Source organism: Penaeus vannamei, chromosome 1 (genome assembly GCF_042767895.1).
Source record: "Penaeus vannamei isolate JL-2024 chromosome 1, ASM4276789v1, whole genome shotgun sequence".
Lineage (NCBI taxonomy): Eukaryota > Metazoa > Arthropoda > Malacostraca > Decapoda > Penaeidae > Penaeus > Penaeus vannamei.
Window position 1 is genome coordinate 22,927,900 of NC_091549.1, and position 10,000 is coordinate 22,937,899.

Consider the following 10,000-nt stretch of genomic DNA (forward strand, 5'->3'; position numbering starts at 1 on the left):
GGGAGGGTAAGATGAAGATCGTTTTGGACTACATCTTCTTCCCTCCCCCTCTCCTTCTCATCGCCCCCCCATCCCCCACTCTTTCCCACACCGGCCCACTTTCTGCCCTCCCCCTCCCATTCCCCCTTTTCCCCTTACCCATTCCACCATCCCCCATCCTCCCTTCCTCCCATCCCCTCTTTTCCCCCTCTCCGTTCCACTACCAACCTATTCCCACCTTCCTCTTCCTCATTATTATCATGATTATTATCATCATCATCATCATCACCATCATCATCACCATCATCATTATCGTCATCATCATAATCACCATCATTATTATCATCACCATCATTATCATCATCATCACCATCATTATCATTATCATCACCATCATCATCATCATCATCATCATCATCACCACCATCATCATCACCACCATCATCATCATCATCATCATCACCATCAACCTCGAGGTCGACATCGAGGACGAGCCCGCCGACCACTCCATGACCACGACGAGCGGCCCTTGGCAGGTCAAGCTCGAGGCCGCCGACGCCCCTGCGAGCCTCTCAGGCCGCGGGCGTCGAGGGCCTTCCTTCTAGACCTCGGGATGGAGCTCCTCTTGGGCGCCGTCTCGGAGAATCACTTTCGAATCACCTCTTTCTCATGATCAGGATCCGGATCACCACCAAAATTTAATGGCGTCTGAGTTGGACTAAGACACGCCATTGGTAAATATTGTTTATAAAAATCTGTTCATAATTTTTTTAGGTATTCTGCTAACTAGCTAACTAACAAACTAACCAACGCTACCTAAAACATAATTTCCTTGGCTGAGGTAGGCCTAATAATATTATCATTATTGTTATTAAGAATATAATCATTAATATTATCATCATTCTTATCATCATTATTGTTATTATTATCATCACCATCATTATTATCTCATTAATATCGTTATCATTCTTACGTTCTGCATTATTGCTGGTGTTAACATTTTTCCTTCTATTATTATCATTGTTATCATCATTACTCTTATCATTATCGTTATTATTACCATTATTATCATTATCATTATCATTAACATTATTTCATTCATTATCATTATCACTATCATTATCATTATTTCATTCATCATCATCAACATGATCATTGTTGCGGTTCTTGTTTTTGGTGTTAACGCTATTGTCACTAACATCATTTTAAATATAGTTATCATTATCATTATCTTCATTCCATTTTCATTTCAGTCCTAAAGATGTAGCATGGCCGGTTCTGTCCAACGCTTCTCTACCCACCCTGTTCCTAGCTGACAGCGTTTGGCAAAGTTCACCGGTCTGCAGAGCTCAGAAGCAGATATTTGGTCTTATGTTTTGTAGCCTCTCATGGGCTTTTTTCAGAGGCGCTATCTAAAGCCCCGATAACTTTTGGGATCACTGTTGCCTCACTACAGTTCATATCCTTGGCAATGCTCATTTCAGTTCTTGATATTCACCCCTTTCTACCTCTCCTTTTCAACAACCCGGGAATCTAAAAGGCACGTCACGTCTTGCAAGATCTATTTTCCTTCTGAAATACTATAGTGTTTGGAATACACCAAGACCTTTTCTGTTCGTATCTTCTAGGATTCTGACTCCATCGTTTTTCGTCTACCTTTTTGTGGTCTGTGCTCGAAATGTGTTACTAGTCTTCCAGGTCACGAGCTTTATATTGATGGCAATTAATAACCTGAGCTATTTCGTCGCGTCCTCGCCTCTTGTACTGATTGAAGAAGGCTATTAAACTAAGACACCAAACTGGTACTGTTTCGTCTCTCCTGTCTTCCGTTTCTCTGTGTCACTGTAGTGTTTACTTGATCTTGTTCCGGTGGCTTGTTCTCGTGTTGCCGTGATAGTGCCATCTGTGGCTTTCTTTGAATCTCTCTTTTTAAGAAATACATTTTGCCTTTGATGTTTTCTGATGTATTCCTCTTTGCTTCTCCATTACCAACAGTTCCTTCTTGCTTTTAACATCTTTCCCCGTTTTCTGAATCATGGAAGTGATTTTTATTCAATCGGAAAAACAATCTACTATTTTTTTAGATGCAACCTTTCAACATAACCTTCTTGTGGACCATTTTAAGGACTGCCATTAACATTAACTTTATTTTTATCATTATCATGCTCATGTTGTAGTGGCTGGTATTATTATTACGATTATCACCATCATCATCATCCTATAAATAATTACTTTCATCAATATTAGTATTGTTATTATCAGTAATATCATTATCATCATCATCATCATCATTATTATCATCATTATCATTATCACATTATCATTATTGTTACTATTAACATTGTTATCATTATCATTATTTCTGTTGTTCTTGTTGCTATTGTTTTTATTATCATTATTACCATCACTAGCACTGCCACTATTATAATGATGTCATTATAATTTCTGTTATTAATATGATAATGATGATAATAGAAATAATGTTAATATTAGTGACCTTAAGGATAATAATGATGAGGCTAATGATAATGATAATAATGGTGATGAGAATCATTATTATCATTATCATTATTATTTCATTATTGCTCTTATTATTGTTATTCTAATTATTATTGTTGTTAATGTTGTTTTGTTGCTTTTGCTGTTAGCATTAGCATTAGCATTATTATTATTATCAATATTATTATTGTTATGATCATTACCATTATCATAAAGGTAATATATATATATATATATATATATATATATATATGTATGTATGTATCATACATACTCACACTCATTAGAATCTCAGGAGATACCTATTAATAACGTTCTAGAACAGCGGTTTCCAACCTGGGGGCCACGGTGTACTTTCTGGGGGCTATGGGCGGTATGAAAATTATGACGTCAAATTAAACTGGATTTTATCTCACATACAGTGCTTACATATAATTAACTCTCACATATCAATAAATTAGATCCTTTCCATAAAGTTTTCTTGTCCTATAGCTATTGGCACAATTACACTATTCATGAAGAGTGTGTTGTGTGGTGCAGAGGTTAGCAGTTGCTGACCTGCGTTCAATCCCGCGCGCTGCCAGTGGATGGTAACCCCGGCCATTCCTTGGGGAGAGAGAGAGGGAGGCGAGAGAAAGAAAGAGAAAGAGAGAGAGAAAGAAAAACAATCCCGACAAAACAAAAATTCACGTTAGGCACTAGGGGAGATTTGGAAGAAAATAAAATGGACAGCATGTTACAGCAAAGAAAATCTAATAACCGAATCTGGAAAGTTGACAGACACTGATCGGGCCATGGGGATTATTCTATATTGATCGGGGGCCACAGAATGAAAAAAAATGACCTAGCAGTTATTCACTCTCACCAATATTCGTATAGTGAGCAGTTAAGGAAAGATCACAAGAGGTGCAATGTCGACTTTGAAAGACTGCGACGATCCCAGGTTGAAGGAAGTAAAGTTCGTTTCGTCAAATCAAACCCTTGCCAATTACGAACAGAGGGTTTTCAACAGATTTGGACAATCTTTTGGAGTCTTCCTAGATCCGAAAAAAAGATAATGATGATAATTGAATGAATGAAAAGAAAAATAAACCCTCCACGGAACTCTTCTTGCCATGGGAGAAAGGGAGCCGTAGTTGAGGTTTAGGTTAGCTGATCGTGGCTTCGTCATGGGCAATGGGAGTACCCTAGGTATCATGTAGTGTCTACTGGAATATCTAAGACCTAAGAGGCTATAAATCAAGAAGAGGTGAATCCAATTGGTGTGCTTGTGGACCAGGAAGATGTAAAATGAGTGCCATTTCTGTTTACAATTTAGGTGACAAGCTTAGTGCTGATTCAGTGATGATAAGGTATTTTAGCAGTGTTGTAGACCTTGAAAGTGAAATAAGGAGATTGTGTACTGGTGCGATTGTAAAATGTGCTTGCTTACGCTCATGATGGATAAAGTAAGAGTAGTTGTTGTTTTATTTTTTTTCTCTCTCTCTCCTTTTCTTTTTCTTTTTCTTTCACTCTGCTGAACGTCGTGACAACCGTTGGGTGGTATGACGTACACACCTAAATCAAAGGGAGCATGTAGATAGCTAGATCTATCTTCCTTTCACCACATGAAGGGAAAGCAAAACTCTCCACCTGTATATTTCTTTATTTAACAAATGTTCAAATTTCCAGGGCCCGTATCCATCTCCAGGGTGCCTTCCTGGGGTCGATCGTGTTAGCTTAACAGAAGTGATGAAGGGGCGTTGGCGCGAGAGGTGACAACCAGTGTGATTTGATTGGTAGTTTGATTTTTACAGTTGAAAGTATTATTCTTTTTCCTCCAATATATACATACATACAGCTTCTGATATATAAACTATACATATCGGTATAACACAGACATATATATGTATAAATATATAGACATAATTTAGCATTAAAAGGGTGTGTGTTTTCTATCCAGTAGAAATAACATAAATCATATTGCAAGGAAGATTTTCCCGTCCAGGGTAAGATTTCACCTGTGACGAGACATAGAAAACGGGAAATGCAGACACAACGAGATAGCATAGCAGCTAAACATGCACACTCCTAAATGCATATAAAATTGTAAACAAAACAGTGAACAGTACAGTGTGATTGACAGCTGTTTTGCTGTGAGAGGGCAAGAAATCACCATAGTATGAAAATATGCGAGTATTCATGTCACACTTTAAGTCCATATATATTGTTTTTTTATTATTATTACTGGAAATAATGGCGCCAAAACAAGTTAACGGTTGTACATGTAACTGTAGGCCTATAAATACCACAAAAAACATATCCTTCTCATGAATTAGATCGAAAGTCACTTATAAAATATCTTCATCTTATAACGTTGTAATATGATCTTTTCCCCGGTACTCCGTGTGTAAAATCTTAAGCTAAGCATTTATTTTACTGGACGAAATACTTTAAATATGGTCACGTGATCCGCTGAAAGTATTCAGTATTAAAGTAGCAGCTTTGTGACGCCATGCACGTGTTCTGTTTCTCTTTTGCTTTCTCTGTCTTCTCTGTCTTTCTCTGTCATTTCCGTTATTATATTTTCCCGCATTCATTCTACACTCGCAGAGGTTTAAAGTAAGAAGGTAGGTAATGATATATATACATGTAAATCAAACGAGAGACACGCCAAGGACAGATCTTCCAAATAAGTCTCTCAACTCTTACAAAAATAAAGAAACAAAAAGATGATTCTACGTGACCAAACCGACACGATGGCGGCAAAACATGTACTCCATTGTACAGCTAACGGATATTTTATTCTAACCTTGGCATCGGTTCTAAGATTTTCAATCATTCTTTTACAGTATTGATTATTTGCAAATGTTCAGGATTTTTAAAATGAAAATGATAACAGATGACAACTATATACATTAATAAAGACTAGTCTCGCCTTGATTATATGGCATCTGCAGTGATTCGTCAGATAAGGACACTGAACGGAAGTCATTGCCAAAGAACAGTGAACTGATATGCAAGTCGTTTAACACGTGGTTCTTTCTCAAGCTGCTCTTGTATGTCCGTTTGTTGTCGTTATTTTCTAACACCTAACCTACGATATCAACCTAGAAGTAACAAAGAAAGGGATAAAAGCCTTGAGAGGTTTTTTTCAATTGTCAAAAAAGGTGGTCTGTGATTGTCTCGAAAACATTACAATTGTAAATGATTATGATAGATTGTGAGTTCTAATCTGATTGATTCGGTGTGTAAAATCTTGCTGATTTCTGCTTGAGTTTTATTTCTAAAAATGGTTGATAACTTTTGTGGTTATATCGTTGGTAAAGATGTTAGTGATTCCGACAAAAAAATGCGTACGGAAATGTCATAATTATAATAAAATGCCGTCGACGATTATCAACTATTTGGTGTTTTTATGTTACTAACTACGATAAATTATCTATAAATATATGAACGACAGTTAGCGCCAACTAACAAATATAAGCTTACTTAGTTATGTCAAAACGAAGCTCGCACAGAACCTCAAAGTTTATATGCTATGATAACAACTCTCGAAATTTGTGCTTTCTGGTTAACATGTGACATAATATAGGTGTCCTTACGTAGATGACAGTGACATGAATGGCTTGAATATGACATGACAAAAAAAAGTTTATCTTCTTTCCCTTGACTTTTTACTCTCATTCTCTTTTTTTTTCTTTCTTTTTCTTTTTCTTCCTCTTCTTATTTCCATCTCACTTTATGTCGCACATCACACCAGAAAACACAAATTACTTCAAATATATATATCTGTTTTTACCTAACGTTGGTAAAGCTTAATCTATAGATTTCCTTCGGGAGTGACCAAACTATAAGATGTGCCTGTATGTGAGTATATGCGTATGCATGTGTACAGGAAATTGGTATATATCCATCACCATAAATAACTTGTACATGCCATCCACAAATGGCCAGGAACTAACCTTGGCCTCCTTTTATCCTGAAGTAACTTTATATATATATATATATATATATATATATATATATATATATATATATATATATATATATGTATATATTGTATATTAAATATATACATATAAATTGTATATTATATACATATATACATCATATATGTATGCACACACACACACACACACACACACACACTCCAGGACCTTTTCTGTTCGTATCTTCTAGGATTTTAACTCTATCGTTTTTCGTCTACCTTTTTGTGGTCTGTGCTCAAAATATATACGGATGGCAATGAATAAACTGGGCTATTTCGTCGCGTCCTCGCCTCCTGTACTGATTGAAGAAGGCTATTACACTAAGACACCAAACTAGTACTGTTTCGTCTCTCCTGTCCCGTTTCTCTGTGTCACTGTAGTGTTTACTTGTTCTTGTTCCGGTGGCTTGTTCTTGTGCTGCCGTGATAGTGCCCTCTGTGGCTTTCTTTGAATCTCTCTTTTTAAGAAATACATTTTGCCTTTGATGTTTTCTGATGTATTCCTCTTTGCTTCTCCATTACCAACAGTTCCATCCCGCTTTTAACATCTTTCCCCGTTTTCTGAATCATGGAAGTGATTTTTATTCAATCGGAAAAACAATCTGCTATTTTTTTTAGATGCAACCTTTCAACATAACCTTCTTGTGGAATATTTCAAGGACTGCCATTTACATTAACTTTATCTTTATCATTATCGTGCTCATGTTGTTGTGGCTGGTATTATTATTACGATTATCACCATCATCATCATCCTATAAATAATTACTTTCATCAATATTAGTATTATTATCAGTAATATCATTATCATCATCATCATCATTATCATTATTGTTACTATTAACATTGTTATCATTATCATTATTTCTATTGTTCTTGTTGCTATTGTTTTTATTATCATTATTAGCATCACTGGCACTGCCACTATTATAATGATGTCATTATAATTTCTGTTATTAATATGATAATGATGATAATAGACATAATGTTAATATTAATGACCATAAGGATAATAATGATGAGGCTAATGATAATGATAATAATGGTGATGAGAATCATTATTATCATTATCATTATTATTTCATTATTGCTCTTATTATTGTTATTCTAATTATTATTGTTGTTAATGTTTTGTTGCTTTTGCTGTTAGCATTAGCATTAGCATTATTATTATTATCAATATTATTATTGTTATGATCATTACCATTATCATAAAGGTAATATATATATATATATATATATATATATATATATATATATATATATATGTATGTATGTATGTATCATACATACTCATACTCATTAGAATCTCAAGAGATACCTATTAATAACGTTCTAGAACATGGGTTTCCAACCTGGGGGCCACGGTGTACTTTCTGGGGGACATGGGGCGGTATGAAAATTATGACGTCAAATTAAACTGGATTTTATCACACATACAGGGCTTACATATAATTAACTCTCACATATCAATAAATTAGATCCTTTCCATAAAGTTTTCTTGTCCTATAGCTACTGGCACATTTACACTCTTCATGAAGAGTGTGTTGTGTGGTGCAGCGGTTAGCAGTTGCTGACCTGCGTTCAATCCCGCGCGCTGCCAGTGGACGGTAACCCCGGCCATCCCTTGCACACAGGGGAGTTTAGAAGAAAATAAAACAGACAGCATACCACAGCAAAGAAAATCTAATAACTGAATCTGATCGGACCATAGGGATTATTCTATATTGATCGGGGCCACAGAGTGAAAAAATAATGACCTAGCAGTTATTCACTCTCACCAATATTCGTATAGTGAGCAGTTAAGGAAAGATCACAAGAGGTGCAGTGTCGACTTTGAAAGACTGCGACGCTCCCAGGTTGAAGGAAGTAAAGTTCGTTTCGTCAAATCAAACCCTTGCCAATTACGAACAGAGGGTTTTCAACAGATTTGGACAATCTTTTGGAGAGTGTTCATAGATCCGAAAAAAATGATGACAATGAATAAATGAAAAGAAAAATAAACCCTCCACGGAACTCTTCATGTCATGGGAGAAAGGGAGCCGTAGTTGAGGTTTAGGTTAGCTGATCGTGGCTTCGTCATGGGCAATTTGAGTACACTACGTATCATGTAGAGTGTCTGCTGGAATATCTAAGACCTAAGAGGCTATAAATCAAGGAAACGTGAATCCGAATCCAATGGTGTGCTTGTTGACCAGAAAGATGTAAAATGACTGCCATTTCTGTTTACAATTTATGTGACAAGCCCAGTGCTGATTCGGTGATAATTAGGTATTATAGCAATGTTGTTGACGACCTTGAAAGTGAAATGAGGAGATTGTGTGCTGGTGTGATTGTAAAATGTCGCGAGTGCTTGCTTACGCTCATGATGGATAAAGTAAGAGTAGCAAGAGTTTTTTTTTTCTCTCTCTCTCCTTTTCTTTTTCTTTCACTCTGCTGAACGTCGTGACAACCGTTGAGTGGTATGACGTACACACCTAAATCAAAGGGAGCATGTAGATAGCTAGATCTATCTTCCTTTCACCACATGAAGGGAAAGCAAAACTCTCCACCTGTATATTTCTTTATTTAACAAATGTTCAAATTTCCAGGGCCCGTATCCATCTCCAGGGTGCCTTCCTGGGGTCGATCGTGTTAGCTTAACAGAAGTGATGAAGGGGCGTTGGCGCGAGAGGTGACAACCAGTGTGATTTGATTGGTAGTTTGATTTTTACAGTTGAAAGTATTATTCTTTTTCCTCCAATATATACATACATACAGCTTCTGATATATAAACTATACATATCGGTATAACACAGACATATATATGTATAAATATATAGACATAATTTAGCATTAAAAGGGTGTGTTTTCTATCCAGTAGAAATAACATAAATCATATTGCAAGGAAGATTCTCCCGTCCAGGGTAAGATTTCACCTGTGACGAGACATAGAAAACGGGAAATGCAGACACAACGGGATAGCATAGCAGCTAAACATGCACACTCCTAAATGCATATAAAATTGTAAACAAAACAGTGAACAGTACAGTGTGATTGACAGCTGTTTTGCTGTGAGAGGGCAAGAAATCACCATAGTATGAAAATATGCGAGTATTCATGTCACACTTTAAGTCCATATATATTGTTTTTTTATTATTATTACTGGCAATAATGGCGCCAAAACAAGTTAACGGTTGTACATGTAACTGTATGCCTATAAATACCACAAAAAACATATCCTTCTCATGAATTAGATCGAAAGTCACTTATAAAATATCTTCATCTTATAACGTTGTAATATGATCTTTTCCCCGGTACTCCGTGTGTAAAATCTTAAGCTAAGCATTTATTTTACTGGACGAAATACTTTAAATATGGTCACGTGATCCGCTGAAAGTATTCAGTATTAAAGTAGCAGCTTCGTGACGCCATGCACGTGTTCTGTCTCTCTTTTGTTTTCTCTGTCTTCTCTGTCTTTCTCTGTCATTTCCGTTATTGTATTTTCCCGCATTCATTCTACACTCGCAGAGGTTTAAAGTAAGAAGGTAGGTAATGATATATATACATGTAAAT